Source organism: Oryzias latipes, chromosome 16, assembly GCF_053564925.1.
Source record: "Oryzias latipes strain Hd-rR chromosome 16, Olatipes_Hd-rR_3.1".
Taxonomy (NCBI): domain Eukaryota; kingdom Metazoa; phylum Chordata; class Actinopteri; order Beloniformes; family Adrianichthyidae; genus Oryzias; species Oryzias latipes.
In genome coordinates, this window is record NC_136252.1 from 10,819,610 (window position 1) to 10,843,120 (window position 23,511).

Sequence of the window (23,511 nt, forward strand, 5' to 3'; positions counted from 1 at the left end):
CTGTGGATTTAGGTAGTGTTCAGCCACCTCTCCTGGTGTGCCGAGGCGTGTGGCCCCAGCCAGCGTTAAGATATATTAATAAAAAGTAAACAAAGACCAGGAATGCTTTTGTTTCTACTTCTATTTTTTAGGGACACAAACAAGTTTTTTCTTTTATTTGATTTGCTTGGATCTTGATTTGGGTTTACAAAATGTTTATGATATGAAACTTAATATTTTTGACAGAATTTCCGTAATAGATTGAAATAACAGTTTTTGTAACTTGTAACACAAGCTTTAGGACATGACGTAAAGCTTAAACCGTCTACTCAGTCAACGTCAATTAGCTGATTATAACGCAGAGGATGGTGGCTTTTCATTTTACCTTTGCACCAATATGTAGCACCATTCACGGCGCAAAGCTATTTTTCTCCACTTCAGAATCCCTTGGAATTACAGTGACTGTGTGAACGGCTGAACAGTTACAATAGTACAGAGAACGTCAACACTGGAACTAAATCAGAATCAAAGTCTGAGGACTTCATACATCCCAAGGAAATTGCATCTACAGCAGAACTCCTGTCACAGAGTTTCTACACGGTCAGATAAAGAAAAGAGGAAGAAGCTATGTGCAATATCCAGTCAAGTGCAGATTTGCAGTGTTTAAAACATTAATGTGTAATAATTTGCAGTGTTTAACGCTCTGGTGTTGAAAGGTTAAAGTGCTCCTATTTGAACAGCTTTAGGTTTAGGTCCCACTCCGATCATCTTTTAATCTTTTATTCAAAGCGTTCCCAGTGGTCTTTTAATTACAATGATGCCATTTTTAGCCAAAATCGTTGTCATTTTCTGGGACATAGTTTCTGCAGAGCATCAGGAGTATATTAGAAATTCACCTCTGAGTTGTGGCTGTTGGCACAAAGCAAGTCTGCAACCATTTCCCATTATCCCTTTGATTCCACTCTTACAGCCCTTCACAATGCCAACCTAACATTAGCAGTGCAACAGAAATGGCGAGCAACATCAGAGCTATCCAGTCGAACAGTTTAGATCCAGATTCCAGCTCAGACGAGGAAAACAAAGACATTCATGTATATCTTTGTCTGCAGGTGGATGCATCAAAATGGAGCAGAGCAGGGAACTCATGGCCCACTGATTGTAACTTCTACATAACAAAAATTGCATTTTTTTATCTGCTACTAATTCTACACAATTCCAATAAAAAAATACTTAGGTAATTTTAAGATAATTTTTTCTTTATATATGGTAATTTCCGGACTATAGAGCGCACCTGATTACAAGCCGCACCCATTACATTTTTAAAGAACAAACCATTTTGTACATACATAGGCCGCATGTGCCCACAATGAAACATGTGTTGTAGAATGAGGATGTGTATGTGCTGAAACCTCACACTGCTGTGTGTAAGTAAGAGGAGGGAGCACTCGCAGTGGAAGGAAGGGAGAGCTCGTGCAGCACAAGAGGGAGTGAGAGCTTGTTCATGTTTGATATACAGAGTGAAGGAGAACTGTTATAAAAGAAGGTTTCCTCCAGAAGAACGGTGAATGATTCTTTTTTAACCCGCTCTGGAGGCTCTGAGGATCTGAACAGAAAAGTGAACCCAAAGGAAGATCCGCCTTCGCAGAGAGGATCTCCCTGCATTTTCTGACCACCGTCAGAAAGAAAACAATTAATCCAGGAAAGTTTCAACACATGATATATTTACAAAGAAAGACAGTACACAGAAATAGTTTTCATAGTTTTCATAATATACCTTCCCAAACTAGGGGTGTGATGATAACCGCATCACCGCGGTGATTCACACTGCTTTTAACGATTATTTTTAACTTGAAAGCTGCATTATATGCATTTCTTCTTGAATTTTCCATGATGAGGTTCTATTCGTGCTATTTATTCACAAAGCGGTAATTTATATTAAACTTGACACACTTCCTTGACACATTTACCGTATTCCTCCTGTCTCACTCTTACCCTTTCTGCTCGAGCGCCTCTAGCGGCCGTTAGAAAAAATACATTAAAAAGAAAAAAGAAGAAAAAAATGCATTAATTAACCACATCATTGAATAAATTACGGTATATGAAAAAAAGCTACAAGAACGAGCTAAAAACACCAAAAACACTATTTTCATTGGAGTTTAACATGACTTTTATTTCATTGCTCAGTGTAATTGATACAAAGTCACTTAGAATGATAATTATTGCATGAATCCCCTGTGTAAAATTTTTCTTTTTTATTCATCCTACAGCAACAATCTAAATTGTAAATACTTTTCAGTACATTTCCTGGTAATCTGTTTTTCTCTCTCTCAAAACAATAAAGAACGTTCAAACGCAGGTTTTGATCAAACACAAACTGACATTTAAACAATTTTTACTCACTTTCTGCTGCAGTTGTGAAACAAAAGATCCAGACGAAGAGACGATGGCTTTCAAATCACTAATGCTAAACACTGTGTGATGCTGCTTACCCTGAGTTTGCCTTCATCTCTCTCTCACACACAAACGCACACACTATCTCCAGAAAAGTCATGTTCTGGGTAGATGTGACATGCAAACTTCTGGACTTTTGGAAAGTAACTGGTAATTATCAGTAATAAAGAGTGTAAGTAGGGATGTCACGGTTTTTGTCTGTTTCTTTATCCAAAATGTCAGCACTGAAGCACAACAGACTCGGAAGCTTTTCAGGATGTTTGACAAAGAGAGGAACGAGCAGGACTGAAGCTCGGGAAACCCTACAGCCTACATTACCACAGAACCTCGTCAGCTGCTGCGTACAGGTGAACAGGGCCAGGGGGAAGTTTTCCATGTCTGAAGTCTCCACATTTTTTCAAGATTAGTTTTTAGACTGTGGAAAAAAAACCCGAAGCTGCTGTGTAGCCGTGCAGTTCTGCCAATGTTTCACAGTTGAGCAACAGATTTATTTACAATTTGCCACCAAACTGAGGACAAAACATAAAAATCACATTTCATTCCCATTGCTTTTGATGCCAAATATTAAAGAAAAACCCCTGAAATTCCTCCAAAGCTTTCCTGAAGGACCGAATGCTCCTCTGCAGAAAAGACTGCTCCTCCCACCGCCCCCCTGCTCCCGGACCTCCTATCATCCTGCAGCGCATATAGAAGCCACAAAACCCCCCAAAGGCTGCTGCCGTGGTTCTGTAGCAGAAAACACCACGACACGCCTGTGGGGGCACTGTTACTGCACTTTCTTTGTAGGCATTCCCAGGGGGGTGTGGGCTTCACACAGCACCTCCCCACCTTACATGGAAAACCAGTAAAATGAACCGTATAAAAGACAGAGTGGTGACTTTTAGATGGGTGGGGGTGGGGTAGTAAAAGATCTTCTTCAGCATGAAGCTTTCTAATTAATTTTGCAATGCACCGCTTAAGCAGCGTGTCTATCGCTAACTAGGCGCGCATTCCCCTGAAGCGCTTTGTTTGTGAACCACTCCTTCCCTCCAACAACCCAACTTGATTCAAAAGATTCTTATAAACTCTGAACTTCAAAGCTCACAATGCAAACCCAAAAAAAGTAACCTCTTTGTCCTTTTGTTTGTGTTAAACATCAGCTTAGAAAACAAAAATGTGCGTTGTCGTAGGCAAAAACTTCACATGGGTCATGTTAGACGTTCATGTTTTGCTCTTAAGTTCACTGCAGTGGCAGCATTAATGTGTGTGTGCATGCGTGTGCATCTGTGCGTCTGTAAGAGAGGAAGATATGAGCTCCAGAGATCCAAACATGAAACATTTCATTTGGTTGAAAAATCATTTCATAACGTCTTTCTGGGTCTTAAACCAAATTAGTCTTCTTTACCCTCAGGCTTGGACTGTAAAATCAGCTTCAAACAAGGTTTTCTTTTCTGGAACAGAGCTCAGGTTTTTCATAATCATCCAGCAAAATAAAATCAACACAAGCAGAGTGCATTTTATTAAATATATTTCCCTCAAGTCCCTGTGTGTCACCTGCTTTCCGCACTACAGGCTGTTCTGTGCCGTTCCAGACCGGTCTGAAATCACTGGAGCTAACCGTCTGCATTTCACTTTGATCTCACAAAAGTCTGTGCGTCATGTCTGATTTTTATGATTCATGTCAGAAAAAAAAGGTTTTGTAATCCGAGCTGGCTGCCTCATTCTCGGAACGGGATCTGAATAGGATTAAATGGGAAATTTTTGCAGCTATTTTTCTACTTTATAAAAAGAAACGACCAAACATTTCCTTTCTGAGCAGAATCATTTACTACTTTAGCCTCTTTACAGTTTAACACCCTTTTTTTACTGGAATATTTAGTTATTAGCAACAGCAAAAGGTCTACTCTCAGTCAGAGAGAAGCGGCTCTTTATCTTAGATATTAAATGTTAGTGATCTTCATTCTCTACCTGATAAGAAAATCTCAGTGTGACTGTTTAGTGCAGGTTTTCTTTGTGAGCTTCATGAATAACGCTGTTTTTCACTTTCATTTTCTTCTTCTGATGATCGTTTCACTGAAAGCGGCTCTAAATCTAGAAAATGTCTGTGAGCAAAGAAGGGCTTCACCCATGGATGATTTTATTGATTCAGTGTGAGACAAACCGGTGGAGGCCTGAAAGAATTTCATGCAACACTAACACATGTCAATGTTTTGAATATTACAAAGTAACAATATTCTTTTTTTTTTGGGTGGGGTGGGGTGTCTTTCACAACATTTTTGTGAAAGACCTTCAAAAACCCTTGCACCATCAAAACTGAATACAACAATTTTTTTCTAGTTTTAGATAAGCGACTTATTTAAAATTTAGGGAAGAAAACCTTTGCAGTGTCACTGTTTGGTGTTCAGGTCAAATCTCCCTTTAAAATCTGCCTCATTTCAACAACTTCAGTTTGAAACCAGCAGTTGGTTTTCACACACAACCCCAACATGATGCACTACCACACACAGTTCCACCCATCCAAGCACAGAGAACAAACAAAAGGAAAAGAGATGTGCGGTGAGGTTTACGGCTGGTGAGGCACTGACGTCATCCATCACAAAACCCTACAGAGAAGCTTCTTCAACATTTATAGTTAAAGTGTGTTGTTTAAAATGTAATTTCAACATTTTTCTTCTGTTTAAAAAGTGTAGCATGAAAAAAAGTCAACAGAATTTTTATTATTGACTTACTTTTACTTCTAAACGACATCCGTGCGCAACTCCTCCTGAAGAAACCCATGATTACCTGTTTAAGAAGTGTTCCTTTTCTTTCCTTAGTTTTAAAATCTCTCTATCTCCATGGAGATCTTTACCAGAGACGTGTCTCCACAAATTCCTGAGTTTAGACACAAAAGTTTCCATTTAAAAAAATGATGCTAAACTATATTAATATTAAATAACAACTGGATCTCTGCACATGATTTGCTTCTGCTAATTCTATAATTCTTTAGCCATGGTGTCACATTCTCTGGGATCAACAGCACCCTCTGCCTTGAGGCAGGTGTACTGCGGGCCTCACCTATTGTATTTCTAATGAACATTAGCGTTTAGCGGATAAAAAAACGCTAAACGAGAAATAGAAAAATGAAATAATTTAAACGATTGATTAAAAATTAAAACGACCCAGAAATGACTACAAAGTCAATCGTCCTCCTCCTGCCAAGGTCTCCGTGGTGCTATGGAGACCCTCGTGTTTGAACGTGGTGTTTGCTATGGACAGTCTGTGACGAGCACCAAAGTCCAACAAATCAGCTCAAATTCAGATCAGGGAGGCCATTCCTTCCAATTATGCCCTTCTACGTGCCACTGTCGTAGCCCACATGGGCATTCCCCCAGGAGGACAATGGAGTCCCCCGAAGGGGCACCTTCCAGTGTTTCTCAGAGAAACACCAAGAGGGTTGAGTCCTCAGAGTTTCAGGGCCAAAGCAAAGCGCGGAGGAGAGCCTGACTATGTACCTCTCAACCTCCTGCATAAGCTCAGGCTGTTTACCTCCTAAAAAGTGACATTTCAAGTACTAAAAGCCAAATTCCATGATCAGGGGCTGTGCTGCAAAGGGCACCTAGCATGGACCGCCACCTGCACATTTTTACAGCTCTCCTGCAGGTGGCGGGGCCACCAAGGAGTGATCCAACGTCATTACTTTGGCCTGGACCCAACCTTGACCTGTGGAAAGACCCTTTCCCACTCTGCCCGGCTACAGAGTGTTGCCCCGGTGATGCCAAACTGGGTGACACAATCATTTTTTTATGTTTGTTTTCTTTTAGGAGAATGGTAAGTGAGTTTTGTTTGTTTATACTGTGTGTACAATTGGTCAAAAGTTTTTAATTTTCTGTTTTTTAATATATGTTTACTATGATAAGCTCTTAAAGTACAATGAATAAAATATAAAAAAGCTATTTTGATGCTACTTTATCCTTCTTGGGGTCTCTGGGGCCTACTGGAGCCTATCCCAGCTGTCACTAAGATATTGCACAGTCCAGCCTACAAGCCTACAAGCCACAGACGGAGCCACTCAAAGACCATGTGCTGTGTTGTTTTTTATTACAATTTTTAGCCAAAAGGAAAAGAAAAAGAAAGGATTAAAAAACAACCAGTGAAAGACAGTGCTCTAGAGAAAATGCCAGAGGTCAGAGGAAAGCAGGCAGACAGGACACATAAGACAGAAAGGCAACAAGAATTTGAATGACCACTTGAACTTGACCTAAAGTGCACAGAGCAGGATCTGAGAAGCAGCAACACCCTCAAAGGACACAGTCAGCAGATTTTCCTTATGTGAGTTAAAAACCAGGAATCAAAGCCAGGGTTAGCTTGAGTGGAGCTAAACTGGGAAACAACAAACGGAAACAATGTCATCTGATGGCAGGAATCCCATCTCTAGTGGGAGGGGTCAGATAAAACCACACGTCCTTTACTCCATTCTGAGGCGGTACTCTGGAGATGAGATGTTTGCATCCATGTCTAAGCCATGCTGAGGTCTGGGAGAGCAGATTTAGTGTGTACGTATGAACTGATCAGATGATGTGGACAGAAATCAATCTCTGGAGCTCCTCAGAATTGCCACATATTCAGCCACCGGTTTGCTGAATGGAGAATTCCTGGAGCTTGGGTCAGCACTGATGAAACTTGAGGGTGTGCGGAGAAACTTTCAAAGTTTCCTCAGACAGGATGGCCTCATTACTCCACAGAGCGCAGGAGGCGCTTCTCCTTTCAAATATTTTTCTTACAGTTAACTGAACCCCAGGCTTTGTGTTTTAGGTTGAAATGTATTTTTTTTTCTTTTGTCACAATGATGTTTTTTACAACATAACCCAGCATTAGTGTAATGATCTGTAGCATTTCTATCTAAATTAAAGTCTGCTTTGCTGCACTCATGCTGTTGGAAAGTTTAGCATCTTCATCAAACTTTTACCATTTGGTGTGTGAAAATGAATCTTTTATCAGTGAGAACCGTTGGGTGCACATCAAGCCAAGCAGGTTGTGTTTCCCTTCGCTATGGAAAGCAAAAAGACTGTGTTGGCTGTGACTGAACAAATACAGAAAACAGCGCTTACCACAGAAAGTCCCCTTTCATTACCATCAGAATTCTCCTCTGATCTTGGAGAACGTGAAAAAATGAAGAAGGTTCCTCAGGAGGCGGATGGCGGGAGTTTTTTTTCCATGATGGCAGGAATGAGAAAGAAAGGAGAACTAATACTAGCTTTGGAATGAAATCCAGGTATTTTGTGAAAACCAAACTGTGTACTAACCAGTTTTCTGGTCAGCAGTTTGATACTCTGATAAAAAGTGTCTACAGCGCCAAATGGACCTCACAGACCTGATCTTAGCATGCTAACCCCAAAGAGGCCAACGAGGTGATCCAGTGGTCGTTCAGATATTGGAAACTCAACAGTTTATGAACATGACAAGTGCTGACAGCAGACATTCCCCAACATGTATTGGTGTGCTTTAGAAATGAAACCTTGCAGGGCACTCAAAATGAAATCCCTGCAGATAAATATCTCTTTATCCGTAGCCTTGTAGAACTTTTGCCACTGCTCGACAGTTTCGGGGTTTCAAACTAATTTAGCTTGATTTCCGTCCAGTTCTGTTAAAGCCGTTGTAAACTGCCCCCTCAGCACAGAGCAGACAAACTCAGTGAGACACTCAGATGATCTAGTGCAGCTATTAGCAGCTGAAGACCAAGACTTTTCAGATCCAAGAAAAGCCATCAGAGCAGGCCAGCATCCATTTGAATGTTATGTAGCATATATCTGCTCATATTTTCAGCACTTCATCATCACCATCAGTTTCACAACTCTCACACACATGCACATTCATGTACACACACACATGCAGTGTCACACTGAGGTAAGTGTTTTGTTTTTGCTGACATGGAAAATAACGTCAAAAGCTACTCAATCAATCCATTATATTTGCTTAAAGGAACAGCTTGAAACAGACGCCCACTGGTTTACAACTTTTAATGTGTTAATTAATGTTTTAATGTGAGCTTAGTTCTCCACCACTAAATTTAGAACACAACCAGGTTTTGTTCATTTTCTTTTGATCCAGATCTGTCTCACCATGGGAAATTTTGAAATCTGACTGGACAAAAAGGCACTTTTCTATTAAATGTAACACAAGGGAACACAAAATTCTGATGAATGATTATTTAAACGAGAAACACTTATTCAAATCTCACTACGCATGTAAATGTGTTAAAAATGTAGGCTGGGTTTAACAACAGTTGTCAAAAAATCATTTTTGTTTTCTTTCATATGGTGTACCGTGATTAACTTTGCCGATGAAGAGATAGGGGCAGATTATATAAGTTTTCCCTTTTCTGCTCTTTTTTTCATTTATTAACAGTTATAATTTTACTTATATATATATATATATATATATAGAGAGAGAGAGAGAGAGTGAGAGAAAGAGAAAGGGATAGATAGATACATATTAAAGACTAAGTCTTTAAAAAGACATAGATCTCATGGATCATGCAATTTTGTCAAAACAATCTTTACCTAGTGTGTTTTCACAAAGTTCATAGATTGTTTAGTTGTCTGCATTTCTTTCTAGGATAGGATTTTTTAAAGTAAGCCTTTTCTCTATTTTGGGGTATTATTCATCTTGGTCCAGAGTCACACCACCAAAGATTACGAATTTACTTGATGTCAATTTTCTATATCACCATAAATTCCCAAGATCTTTCCTTATTGAAGCTTTGCTTTTATAAGGAAGATCTACCTCACTTACTGGTATGCTGGATTTTTTGCCACTCGACACATCATCATCATTGGGCCTTCACTTTATACCAAGAGCTAAATCTCATTCTCAGCCCATCACAAGGATATTTTTGTCTTTAAATAAGCAGCTCATTAACTCCACCCTGTTCCCCACCTGGAGTGATGCCTTTCAAAAGTCTGGTCTTAACCACCATGTGGGAGTATATTCATCTATGATTCGAGCTTATCCCAGGTATGCATGACATTGTCGGCCAAGACCCCAACCCTACAGACTACACACCTATTTCATGCACATCTTTCTGTACCACAATTGAATCTTGACTTGAATTCCTGATGATCTCTACATATTGAAATGACATTTACCTTTAGTATAATTAAGGTAAGAACGTAATGAATTAACCCGTTCATCAAAGACAGCTCTTAAAGTCTTCAGGTAGACGCTGCCCCACAGTGTCAGCTGGTCTTTGAGCCACGTCCTCAGTCAACATGCCCTTGGAACAATCAGGCCTGAATGTCCAGTGACATTAAACTGAGGTTTACCAAAATGGGAGCACAGTTATTCCATATGTTTGTGTGTGCATGTGCACGTGTGTTTAGTGGGCGGGCAAAGGGTCAGGGAAGTCTAATGATTTCCGAATCTAAAGTTTTAGGGCATCTTTGAGCATTTTACAGTTTCACAGTTTAACAGCAGAACAAATTGATATCTTGAGTAACGAGATCTGGCAGAGATGATCAGATGGACACAGACCTCAGCAGGTAAAGAAGGGAGGGCATTCAACTGACACTGCTGAGGATGGAAGAGGACAGAAAAGATGAAATATTTGCAATAAGAGTTTTATATAATAGAGATGGGTGAAGAGAAAATGACAAAAGTAGAAAAGATTGAAAATAGTTAAAAGGAATAGGTTGGTAGTATAAATATAAGAGATCTTTTAAACTACTTCTTGCCCATTGTTCCATCCATCATTACCTCCATGTGAAAGGCCAGAACAGCAAATTATTGAAGGATCAAGCAGACAAAATGTGCCGAGCTCAGTACCAGCTGCAATATCTGATAAGTGGAGAAAAATGTAATGAAGTGGAACCTGGAGGGGTCAAACGCTTCCCTTAAGTAGAGCTGTTCAACAACACAGCTGACCAAAGCAAATTGGAAATTCTGCACTTTGGGACCACATGGCTTTCTTTTTGGTGGCACAAAAACTTTACTAAGACATTCATTTCACACAGAACAAACTGCTGCTAGACACAGTCGTTATACAAATCAATATTTGGACGAATATCAGGCTTTTTTACGGCAGGGAACTCTGCCATCTGACCTACATCTATTTGAAGAGAATTTGACGGCAGTAAGAAGAGTGAAGAGTCTGAAAGTAGACTCCAGACCTTCCACTCATCCACACTGCCAAAAGCAGTCTTCCTTTTTTTGTTTCCTGAGAATAAAGACAGTTCCTCCCACAGCTTTTGATTCAAACATTTGATTTTGCCATTCTTCATCTTTGCATGCAACAGAATTTCACAAATTTTACGTTTTCCAATCATACTTTGCTTTAACTTTAGGCTCAAATTGCATTTATGTGCGTTTTTCCAATGTATACGATTAAGCCTGGAACTGGAAATTTGGTCCAGACCAAGTCCTGAACCTTGAGTTTGGTCTGTATTCAGACTGCCGTCAAGCAGACTTTCCTGTTTCCGACCAAAGCTTGTAAACAAAACCACATGACTAAAGATCTCTTCACTCATTGGTGAGGAATTAAGAAGCCGGGGCAAAGCAACTAGAGGCAGAAATTCTGCGCTTTGCAATCCTTGTCGAGATAGTTCACTCATTCAAACTTTATATTTCGCTGACCTGTATCAGCATCAGATACAACACTTTTATTTTGGTATGGCGGAGTCATGGTGCAAGATGGTTACTGAGGAGACGACGTTTTAGACGGTACACTGCTTAGTGTTTATAGATTGTTGGGAAAACAGTGAACAGTAATGTGTCACATTAAAAGTTGTTTCAATGAGCCTGCATTCATCCCATCACATTTTAATTGAGTTGCTGTGTCTCGTCGTTGTGGTGTTATGACATTATTTTGAGAAAAATCTATTAAGGAGCTACAAGGTGGCTTTTAGGATGACGTCACAGCAGCACCAGTCGGGTGTGTTAACAAGACACAGAAAAGCATGTTAGAAGCGTTTTCAGCAGTGTTAAAATAAACGTTCTAACAAATAAACAGCTGGATCCTTTTCTCTGTTTGATAACACGATAATCATTGCCTTCCATTTACGTCCGTTGAGGAATCTCAGACGAACCAAAGCTCAGACTGATTGGAAACGAAGCAAAACCACCTCCAAAGATGAGTCAGAGAGCGGTTCCTGGTCCCGGACCAGAGTCCCCTTGGATGTATTGAGACTGAAAAATTGGTTCTCTGGTTCACTTTAAGCAAACCAAATGTGTCCTGTCTGAATATACTCTAAGAAAACTCATCACAACCAAGTGTCTGCCTTTGATTCATTCACAAGGCAAATTTTTGTTTTTGTCTTTTTCCAGAATGAGCGCTAGCAAGCATTCTAGCACGCTGTCATATTCTTTCCACACATCGCGGTGGTAGTTTTTTAAATAGCTTGTGAGATTTGTGGTGTTAAATTTGGACATTTTTCCGTCTTTGTGGTACTTTGGTCGAACACATTTTGCAAACAGCGAGTGAGCCGTTGGTCTCAGACACAGTAAAACAAGCCCACATGGGTGAGTGCTGCACCATGTTGCAGACAGAGCTTTTTTTTTTTACTTTATTGTACAAACGTGTTGCAGACAGAGCTCTCTAGTGCAGGCACTGAGAGGTGACATCACTTACATGTGACAGAAGCTTGCAGGATGGGCGGGGTGAGCAGACATCTTGCTGGCAACGATATTATTGTGCAACCCTAGTTGTAATGTTCAGTTTTCTTTGAATGTCTGTCAATAATATAGTCGTTTGTCATGCTTAGGTCTAGTAAGTTTGTCTTTTGTTTATTTATGAAAGTCTTTCAGTTTCCATCAAGAAGTGTATCTTCTGGATGTGGGTCTTTCACCTCAAACCCTGGCAGAGATGCCTAAACTGAATCGCCTCAGCCACATGTTTTCCCAAATAACCTCAGACAACAGACTTCCTTCCCTGCACAGGTCTGGCGTGAAAACAGCCCCACCCTTAACGCAGATTCCCCGTCTGTAAAGGTGCGCTATTCAGCGAGGAGAGTCGGGATAAAGATGATTAGTTCCAGAACTGATGGCTCCTGATGGGGCGCCCAGGGCAGAGACACAAATCAGGGCTCTGCTATGGATGATTATCTAGCCACTCCAGATCAAAGGCTTCTCTTCTTCTCATCAAGGAGGATAAAGAAAAGATCATCAAAAGATCCTTGCAGTGTGAAAGCACCTCTGCTGTTTTACTGGTTGAGACTAAAGCAGCTGCAGTGCCGGCCCAACCACCACAGCAAAACCTGAATATGGAGTATGTGATGCATGTTTTCTCCTCAGTTTATATGTTGTCATAAACACGCTGCTGGTGACAGACAAAAATGATGTGAAAAGCATTCTTAAACCCCTCACGAGCCTGTGGGGGTTAAAAGAATAGTGCCACTAGTTATAAAAGAGCAGAATTTACAACATAATGTGTTGATGATAGCTCACACTCTCAGCCAAAAACAGGGTCACGCCACCGCTGAGTAAGCTGTGGAGGAAGCAGAGTGACCCATCTGTGTCTGTGTGCATGCGGGGGAGATGCCGTGAGCGTGCCCACACGCATGCAGAAAATTTGGAGGCATTGCTTCGCTTCACAGCATGCTGTGATGAAGGAGTTGACGTGGCTGTGAGGAGACGCTGAGCTGTTCCTGAGATTACAGCAAATGCTCTTATCGTTATCAGAAACTTCGGAACGCGGGCACGCCTGCAGCAGCTCTCAACACTTTTGTCCACGACTTTACTGACACGGAGTCCTAAAATGCAGCCATTCAGGCTTCTTAGGTCTGCTAGGGATGCAAGAGGATTCAGTACAAGGTCAGCAAATCTGTTTAAAAGGTGCAATTCCGCACAACAAAGCCGCTACAACGCAAAAGATTTGTCCTTTAACTCCATAGAAGTGTGTCTGTGGGTGTGTGTGTGTGTGTAAGCCTAGGGGCGGGGCTGGCAGCACAGACTCTTCCTGGAAGTGACATTTCCTCACTTTGTGACATCACAATGTGACGATCAGCTCATCTTCGTGAGTTGGGAGGGGCTGGTGCTCAGAAAGCAGGTTTTTAGAGGAATACTTAGAAATGCGTGAATGGATCAAAACACCGCTTTGGGGTTATTTATAGTGAGGAATGAACATTTCTATACACTTAAAAGCTCAAAAAGTTAATTTATCTTAGTATAGGCCATTTAATACAATTTTTGGCGTTTTCTCTCGGAAATGCAGCTGTTTCCCAGTAGGGACGCAATGATTCACTTTTCCCACAATTCTGTTAAAATCTAGACTTTTGGGTCACGTTTTTTTTTTTTTCTGTTTAAAAAGATAAGATAAGATAAGATAAGATAAGATAAGATAAGATAAGATAAGATAAGATAAGATAAGATAAGATAAGATAAGATAAGATAAGATAAAGATACTTTATTTATCCCAGTTGTTGTAGCGTCCGCATACAGCCCCAATACAAACACACAAACAGTGGGCGACAATCAGAATAAAACAACAACAATCGGTTCACCTAACAGCTCTAAAAAAACAGACAGACCTCAAATGAGTTTATCTACTACAAATGAATGATGTGTCATAGAGTCCAATGGGGTGAGGAAGGAATGATCTCCTATAGTGGTTGGTGTGACAGCGATGCCGCCTTAGCCTCTTGGAAAAGGTACTCCGCTGACCGTCCAGAACAGGATGGAGAGGATGCTCAGGATTATCCATGATGGATACAAGCTTGTTTAAAGTTCAAAATCCTATTTTTAATTTGCTAATAGGTGAGTAGCGATGACAAAAGATTGTTCCGTTGGTTCATACTTAGCCTGGTGTAAGCCTTGTGCTATCTTGTGGGGTCCAGATGACCCCACCCTTACATTGACGTGTTCTCCCTACCAGGACAAAGGTGGATAAAGGTGAAGAGAATTTCATCTAATCCATGGACACCAGTGAAGATCACAAATCATTAAAGAAAAAAGGCTCAGCGGGTGGGGGTTCAAATGACCCCACTCCCAAAGTTAATGTGCCTTGGAGGCACTTTGGGAGTGGGGTCATCTGGACCCCAAAGATAGCACAAGGGGTAATAAAAGAGTAAATAATAAATTCCTTTGACATACGCGGTTTGACATCTTCAACGTTAGCATACTGGGATGCAGTCTGGACACAACGCTCCCCCCCCCCCCCCCCATTCGGTTCAATGGTGTATCTTTGACTTTCAAACTAAGGATTGTGGCACCTCTCGTTCCCAAGGTGAGCTGGCCCTCCGAGTGTGTAGCTGTAGAGCAAAGTGACCACGCAGACACCAACTTAACGACGCAGCTTGCAAAAACAGAAAACAGCACACCTTGTTGTGATGCGGTGCTGAACTGAGGCAGACTAATGACTCACTGGCTCTAAACCTCTTTGAGTCACAGCCCTCCCAGAAAAAGGTTGCTGGTCATGACCGCCTGCCCTCCCCCAATCTGACACAAGCCTGTACACTGTGACCCACATACACCCCGCCCAATACACCATCATGAAAATCTGCATGTAATGCAGCCACTTTAAAAAACAGGCTATTCTTGGATTTTGTATCCCCCCCCCCTCGATACCCGAACAGGAGCTTTTGGATGCAGAGGGTTTGTTTGCCCAGAGCCACGCCTTAAAAGCTCTGACTGCTGATATTTTCAGGATTCACGCTCTGGAATGTTCAGCCACCAAAACGCCGAACAATGAAACTGATTTACTGATTTGTACGTCTGGACGTTTCCACTGAAGAGCATTTTGGGGTTTCACGTCTGTGCACATTAGAGCAAAAAATGATTTTTGTACTAAAATAACTAACTATGCTATAAATATTATATGTTAAAAAATTTGACAATTAAAAATGGTTTTCTGCAAAAAACGCAAATGTGGCGAGATTTTCCTGTATCCATGACGCTTTGCAGCTGTTAAATCCACCGCTGGCTAAGCCTTTTTGTCATCAGAACACACCGAGGTGTAAAGGTGTTTCCTCGGCTTCCTTCTCCGACGTGCCAACGTGTCGACAGAAATAGAAGACAAGAGATTCCTGCTAACAGAAGGCTTTGACTCACAGCCACATGTCTTATATGCTGACATACTCGAACTGCTTCTACATAAGGTTTCCAGGAGAATAAGTTTGGAACCAGAAGTCAAATGAAATCATTTTCATCTCAAAATCCAGCAGAGTGCAGCCCTGCAGACTCGGCAGGAGCAGGGATGCAAGTTTCTCCATTTTGAAAAGCTCAGGGTTTTTCTGGCCTGAGGGCTGCACCTTTGTCTGTTTATTTTCAGACCAACTAAAGTGATTAATGAGCATAAATGCTAAAAATAGAACGCTTCTTACATTTCATGTCTGTCATGGAGATAAGATCTGCTTAAGGCAGCAACAAGAGTCACACAGTTTCCAATAGCAGGATATTTAAACAGTTTTATGTTCCCCATGAAGGGAAAACATGATTTAGTTTCATTTAGGCTAAACAAAAAAGTCTCAAATGATTTAAAATTTATGACTGAAGCTATGGGGACGTATGAAAACGAGGGCATTCCCCATGACAGCCCAGCGGCAAACGAGACACAGAGGAGAGACTGTCCAGCCTCTGCATTCAGCTGTGCGTCATGCATTTGCTGCTCCAACAAACTGTGAAACAAAAGAGGACTGGAGATATCAGACACTCCTGACTGTTTCCAGCAAGCACTGAGCAAGAATGGCACACAATCAGCAGAACCCCCCACCCCGGCTGGCTCCAGGAGGTCCACTCGCTGCGCTCCCTACTGCTAGGGAACAGGGTTTGCGTTGCTCTGGATCCATTTGAACTCCTCCGTTTTCATCTGTAGCAGCTAATACCAGCAGATATAAGTCACCTCTCTTTGGAGATGAACAGTCATCAGCCAGTGATCAGAATCTGCAGTTTTCCGCCTGATCAGATCAGACAGAAAGCAGCCGAGCTGAACCCATCCTGCTTTGTCCTCCTGTGTGTACATAAGCTTGAGAATCAGTCCCTGTGTTTAAACCTCTGTAAAACTGAGGTTATGTGTCACACAGACGAGGTCACTGCACCCACACCTCACAGGGGGGTTGACCTGTACGGGTGCTGCAGGTTTTTGGGTTGTCCGGGTCCGTGGAGCGACATAGAGAGGAGCCGCTGCACCTTAAGAGAATTCGCAGTTCCCTTGCAGTCACCTTAAAGGACGTCATCAAAATAGAACGCACCATTGTCCTGTGTGTGTGGTAAGTGTATCAGGAAGTATTTGTAGAGATAATGGATGTTACACACACTTATGACGTGGGAGTGTTCCTATTGTATGGCGTCCATTATGCAGCACTATAGTCGTTAGTTAGGTGTGCGTACACGGAGTGTGCAGGTAATACGTAAGTGCCTGTAGAACACCTGTAGGACATCCACAAAAACTACAGTTATATTTTGTTTAATTTTCTAATTTCTAAAGGCTGCGTCACACAGTCACTACATACATTTTCAACGTATGAAATGTCAGTCTTTAACGATACATGCATGATCTACGTAATTCCTAAGTGTTTCTTGCATTTGTCATCGGTCAATGTGCTCAGATGTCTGTCGAGTGTTTTGGCCAACAGGGGTTTATAAGAATTTGGTTTTGAGCTGTTCAAAATTTTTGGACAGTTCAGAATTACTCTGTTTACGCGTATCTTACGTAGTGTATACACAATTAATACCTCAATCTTACTCAATTGTGCATGATTTTTGCAGGATGCAGACGTAAATTTGTCTCTTTCCACGACCATTTCACATATATCTAACAGACTTTTCATGCATGTACCATCAATGTAGAACTTTTATTCATGTATCCGCCGCACATACCACCTTAAAAAGATGTAACTGACGCATGTATTTTGGGCCACATTTGGGTTTTACGTAGGATTACGTGTTCGTACTTCTTCAGTGATTTGAAGGTGGTGCGTTCGTGATACATCTGTAAAAACGACACATAAAGAACACCTTTTTCCCTTTTTATACGTATATTCATGTATGACCAACTTTCATCTGTGCAATATGCGCAAAATGTACGTGGTGGCTGTGTGACACGGCGGTAACAGACAAGCTGCACGTAGGGAGTGCAGCACCTTTCACTTGTCCAACTCCTTGCACAGTCCTCGGGGTTCAGGGGGGTTGAAAAAAAGAAATATTCATACGACCTGCTTGTATTACACCTATTCCTCCCTCACCTACCCTGGTGTGTTGTAGAAGTGTTCTCAGTATGACCAAAGAAAAAATGTGCACAAACATTTTGTTTCTACGTACTCAAAGAGTGGTCGACGACCTTGATATTTCCTGTGGGCCACCTGCGTGGGCAGATTTGCCCATCCTTTGCCCACAGACAGTCGGTATCCACCTACAAGGGCATTTGTGATTAGGGCATAACTGACACTCAAAAACCCAAATCAGCAAATCGCACATCCAGAACTCTGAAACTGGACCAGAGCATCTAAACTCAGAGCAGGGAGAAAGAATTCTCCCTGGCAGTCCTTCAGTCCAAACTGAAGCTGCACAGCAGCAAAAAGAGAAATTAAGGACAGAGTTCTTGTCAGACCATGCGTTTCCAACTGTGCATCTCTCTGTATGTCAGACATGAACAGGAACACTGGTACTAAAGATAAAGATTCAAGTATTACCCCTCGCTACTTTAAACATGCTTTTCAAACACTGACAGCATTAATGCTCCTCAGAGTTAGCCCTAAACTCCTTCATCCTCTACATTCAGGTCCATCAAATGAACATGGACCATGAGTGTAGCAGGTTGTCTGGCATGTTGTGCACATCAGCTGAGAAGCCCCAGTGCAGAAGAATCCGCCGAGCCACCAGCAGCAACTCTGTGCTCCAAGACAAGTATAGTGGAATTCATTACAAAATTCATTGATAGATTTTTTTTTTCTTCATCATTTCCAATCTGTGAGCATGCAGCCAAGCCGTGGTGTTGTTTGTTCAGAAAACTCAATAGTCTTAAAGCCTGGCGCTCCAGAGTGATCAGGGGTGTAATTGGGTAATCCGCTGCTTTGGATAAATCAATAGTTTGTGCAGCTCAACATACTTCTCTAAGTACAGACTTAATTATACTTTAAATCTGCTCTGATGTAGCTTTGCTGCTTTTTCTCACACTGACTTGGCTAGCCTGCTTTATGTAAGACGACTGGTGAGTTAGGAAGTTCTGCCTCTGACCTCTCAGAGTGTCCTTCAACTACCAAAAGAACCAATGAAGATTATCCAGCTCCTGGAGATGTGCTCCACATCCACAAAGACCCTGTAGTTTGATTGAAAGCAACAACATTCACTGCTCAGCCGGCAGTCGCTGAACAAAGGATCAAAGTCTGCATTTGTACGACGATGATTATGAACATGTTTGTCAAGCAGCCAGTATTAAGCTCAGTTTCTGCTTGGCTGCTCTCTCCGCAGTTGTTTCCAGACAAAAGACGAGCCATGCTGCACTGCTTTTATACCTTAGCAACAGGGATGATTAAGTGATCCGACACTTTCCTGCAAGCTGCCGCTCTCAGGTCTGCCGCCGCTTTGAATTCTCACTGCACAAATGTGAACCATATCAACGCTCCACATTCAGGTCTTTGAGCTTTATGCTGAGGCTGTCCAGCCCCAGCCCCACACAGCAGGACATCAGCCAGGCCACACCATCCCAGCAACAGCCGAAACGGTTTCTGGCACCACAGACAAGCTAAAATAATTAGAACAGGTTTAAACGTGTTTGTGACACATAAATGCAGGATGTTTTTGCCTATTGTGTTGCATCATATTTCAAAAGAAAACCCATTGCTCAGTTTGAAAAGGGTTTCAAACGCAGAAAACTTCTGATAGAGCAGCTGTAATGGATGACAGGAGATTACACAGACTGCACAGATAAAGCAGCAGCGAGTGTGTATGAGTCAGACCTGCGCCGTCATGTGCAGCCACATATGTTCGGACATATTTATTGGCATGAAGCCGATAGGGACACAGAGGTTACCTGGTGGTTGAGCCGTGAGCCTCTACTTTGGTTCTGAAGGACTGAACAATGAAACCTCTGCCCGAGTCACTCTTCTTTCCAAAACTACCAATGATCAGGCGATCACAGGAATATTTTTACAGGATCAACTCTGTGAGTACATGTAGAATAACATTAAAAAAGGCTTTTGTAATGACTGACTCCAGTGCTTTTCCTCCATGGCGTGTCTCAGTCGCTGAGCGATGGGCAGACTCAGACAGACGCCGCCTGTTGACATCAGAAGGTCTTGAGTCAACAGCCCCTCTCCATCTGGCTTTTAATCCATCTTTTATCATCTGACTGTCACCTTGTCACCCACGCATTTCAGTGACACCCCCAGCGTCCCTCTCACCCTCTCATCTTTGGCCCTCTGATTTCACAGATGTGAGGTTCTCTGATGGTGCGCAGCCTTGGACACTGTGACCTTGTCTGAAAATTGGGAATCGAGAAGGAGGACGGAGAGGGGGGGGGGGGTGCAGTCAACGGCGAGGGTGTTTCCAGGAGCGCAGACACAAAGGAGGACTTCTGGATTAAAGAAACATGCGCGGATGTCTGCAACGCCACTGATGCAGAACACAGCTGACTGCAAATCGGAACACCTGAGGGGAGGAAGCAGGGGTGGGGGGCAGGGTCAGCACTCAGATTTAGCAATAAACTATGAGAGATTCAAATCCATGCACGTCCAGTACTAAAGTCTCGCGTGGAAAAAGCATTTGATTATATGGCTATCAGAGACACATTTGAACGTATTTGCCTTTGAAATGTTGATATTATTAATATAAGATAAGAAATAGGAGGAAGCCGCTGAACCACGGACACAAAAAAACAGGACAACACAAAACGAGCAGCAGAGGCGGGAAATGAAGCCGCAGAGTTTAAGATGTCATCTGCTGCGGACGAAAGGTCGTTACTGGAAAGGAAAATCTGACAATATCCAAAATATCCACAAAAACAACACGCCGACGGACTCTGCCAACATGGCGTCGGCCTCCCTAGCCAAAGCTGTAGCTCCCTCAGTGAACAGCGTCCATTTTTAAGAGTTCAACTACGTGGAGCCTTTATAGTTTCATCTTAGTATTAATCAACATATTGATTTCAGTAATGTTCTTTATCTAAGCTTTAGAAGCGTTCTTCTTGTTCCATCTTTTCCTTTTTGATTTGAGGAAAAAAAACAAGTTCACAATAAAGCATCTTAAAGGCAAGAAAACTTAACAAAATCTGTTTTGCTTTTATAAAGCCTTGAGATTCCCCCCTTCTTGTTTGGTATTTGGAACATATCTGCTCTTGCTTCCTCTGGCACCTCGTTCAACGGTCGACACACTGCTCAGAAGCAACGGGAAAACACGAACTCATGGCTTCTTCCCACCACCATCATCTTTAACTTTGAAATTAAAGTTTGCATCAATCCACCAGTTATTTTTTTTATTATGGTTATAAGCAATGACATATTTTTAAGCCTTAATCCAGTTCTCAAAGTTTCACAAACAGGCCAAGCCTGTCCTGTCTGGGCTTTCCTTCACAACTGAGGACACCATGAGGTCCAAACACCAACAAGCCATCAGCGATGAAGCCAGCTGAGGGCTGCAGGCTCACAGCCTTCCTCTTTCTCCATGAACACCGCTGGCCCGGTCACCTCCTCATCACACCCCAACCTTGACATCCCATCACCTTCCCCTCTGGAGTGAAGTCAGGTGGAGAAAAAATGAGCAAAAAAGTGAAATAAAAATCTTTAGGGAAAAACACTAGAGGTTTATGTCAATATAAAACAGATACTTTGTGTTTCTTGACGCACTCAGGTCCTTCTCTGGGATGAAGAGCTCAAACGCTGCTCATCTTCATATCCCCCTAACAGGAGGACGCTGGATTGCAGCTAAGTCATTAATTAACTCAATTAAATTAATTGATTTTTTTTAAAAGCCACAATTTTGCGCAAAACAATAACATATTTTTAATAGTGTATATTCCTGAATTCATTTTTGACAAGTTAGTTAAGAGTTGTACTTTGTCATTTGGAGAGCAATCTAAACGTGGCGGAGAACAAAGACGCTGCGCTGCGTTCCCCCCCAGAGACCCCAGAACTGATGGTTCCGGAGGAACCGGTTCGGGCTGCAGAGCTTCTGCTGCCCAGCAGGAAGGAGACATGGAGGCGTTCAGAGCAAACATCCAGACGGCTCCTACATTCCCTCCACCTGCCTGCCTGCGTCTCCCGGATGCTCACCTGCAGTCCGCGCACACGGAACGGGTTGAAGTAAACTTTCGATGAACCCTACAGTTAAGTCACTGAGAGGTCATCGAAATGACTTTGACACCTTTTTCAAAAAAAAAAAAAAAAAAGAATCCAAGTAAAAAACCGAGACCGTTTACCTTGACCGAGCTTTCAGTGACCAAAGCTGCTGCGTTCCGGGCGCTCAGAACAATTCCGACAGGAGAAAAAGGGAAGTCCTACAAGTCCACGCAGCGCTCCGTGGACTCAAAGAAGAGTTGCCTCATGTTGAATCTAACTAAGGTTGTGCTTGGAAGATGAAAACGCAAAAACGCACGGCGGCTGCTCTGGATGTCCGTTACGCGCCCCCAGTGCGTAAAGCAGCTCCAGACAATTCCGTCCCAATTCTCCTGCTGTCACTTAGTCCCCCAAATAAACTTCTTCTGCTCCTCCTGGCTCCACAGAATAAAACGATGTCTTAGTTTTAGCTCCGTTTTCAGTTCAATAGATTTTTCCTTTATTGCTCTGTTTCTTTTTAATTCCCCTCAAATTCTCCTCGGTCTGAAAAAGTTGAGATGTTCTCCCAACGTGGAGCTGTTCCCGCGCGCAAGGTGCGCACGGCGCGCAGGTAGACGTGCGCCTTCAGTGGTCAGGCGAACCAAGGCAGGTTGGTGGCGGTCTGGGAGCCGCCGTCTCCCGGCTCTGCTCTCAGGAGCGTCCTTGTCTGTCCGCGAGTCCGCGCGCAGCGACAGCCACTTTCCTTATTTGGAAGCCAGGGGCTCACGCTGCTGTCAAGTGACCCAAAGCGCACCAACATTACTTCCAGGCAAATCTTTCAAAATAAACCTCCAACTCACAGTCACCGGACACACCTAGAGATGACCTCTAGTTCAAAACACAAACTAGACTTGAGACTTGACTTTCAGAGTGTAAATTAAAATGAACGTGGAATCAAATATGATAAATTAATCACTAAAACAACTGTCCTCTTCATTCTATTTTTTCTCCAATTTTTAGAATTCTATTTTTTTTTCCAAAATCACATAGGGCAACATGTCTATTATTCATGTTCTACATTTAATTTAACAAATCTATTATTCCATCTTGTGATATCTCATTTCGAAATCGCTGTATAGATGAACAGGTGTAACGCTAAATGCCAAAATGTCACAACTGTTTGAACATTGGAATGATCAACATAATTTGTGCCACAAAAGGAGAAATAGTAACATCATGCAGGCTTCTCTCTTGGGAATGCTCTTATTTTGAAGTGAAATTACACTTTTTCATGTGGATTCTACCTTTACTTGTCTCAAAGCTCAAAGGGTGTCTGTGGGTTAAAAAAAGAAAAAGAACACACCCATCAGCCCCCTCTTCTGGAGTGAATATGCGTCAGATGGATGTTGTATTAAGGATTTTGCTTTTTTGCACCACCTGCAATTATCATGGCAGAGAATAAGTTGACAACAGACGAATTTTTCTTTATTCATTTTGCTGTAATGTTTCCAGAGATTCTCTTTTTTCTGTGAGTTTAACATTTTGCATTTTAATGTACACCATATACAAAATATAATTTTACTTTCACCTGTTGTCCCGTACGTGCACTCTGAAGGAGACTGATGTTTTTTAACATTTGTTTGATGAAAAAATGTGAGACATTCAGGCGTATGTCTTTCTACCAGCTTCATGTTGCTGTCCTTTTGGTGACGTATCCTTCTCAAATACATGGTCATGGTTAAATCCAGTGATCATTCATGATGTCCGCCTTACTGCAGAGAATGAAGCCCTCTCAGTGGAACAGTACTAAAAAAAAGAAAAATTCACAAACTTCCCCTATAACCTCTATACTGATGACATCAGACGATTTTGGGGACCTTGGAGACCCTCCTATCGGTCAAGTATTGTCCTGCTGCCTTCCTGTCACGTGCCTGCCGCAGGTTTG

At 42.1% G+C, this 23,511-nt stretch overlaps 1 protein-coding gene across 15 annotated transcripts in view; it reads right to left on the reverse strand.

Moving 5' to 3' along the window:
- adgrb1a (adhesion G protein-coupled receptor B1a) overlaps nucleotides 1–22,414 on the reverse strand; it is a 186,660-nt gene extending 164,246 nt beyond the window's left edge. For 12 of the 15 annotated variants that reach the window (XM_078933302.1, XM_023963830.2, XM_078933301.1 and 9 more), the window contains exon 1: nucleotides 21,731–22,414. The gene's annotated coding sequence lies outside the window, so the exon portion shown is untranslated. The remainder of the gene's footprint in view (nucleotides 1–21,730) is intronic. The other 3 variants (XM_078933303.1, XM_078933305.1, XM_078933304.1) reach the window with 1 other exon arrangement.
- Nucleotides 22,415–23,511: the final 1,097 nt, after the last annotated feature.